This window comes from Pteropus vampyrus, unplaced genomic scaffold (assembly GCF_000151845.1).
Source record: "Pteropus vampyrus isolate Shadow unplaced genomic scaffold, Pvam_2.0 Scaffold7035, whole genome shotgun sequence".
NCBI lineage: Eukaryota > Metazoa > Chordata > Mammalia > Chiroptera > Pteropodidae > Pteropus > Pteropus vampyrus.
Window position 1 is genome coordinate 1 of NW_011895816.1, and position 433 is coordinate 433.

The window sequence follows — 433 nt, forward strand, 5'->3', positions numbered from 1 at the left end:
GGGGTAGAACTAACAGCGAAATAAATGCACTTCACGGGGAGCTTTAAAATTAGTCCCTTTCAAATCGGGAGCGAGGAGTCAGAAGCATCCTCGAGGCTGTCACGGCATCTTTTCCACGGGCTGCATTTCCAGCCGATACGGAGAAAGACTCGAATGAACGGCGTAGGGGACTAGAAATGAAACACACACTACGATGTCACAGGCCTAGAGCTCGGGACGCCAGACGAACGGCCGATAACGCGGTGAACCGCTAGCCGGAATTTTATGTATGAGATACTGCTATCTAATAAGAGTTAGATTAAAAATTTTATGTATGAGATACTGCTACGTAATAAAGATTAGATTAAAAAATGTAAAAGGATAACCTATAAAAAAATCAGTGCTGGGAAAAGTACAAAAGTTATATCCATACCTCGCATCGTACACAAACACA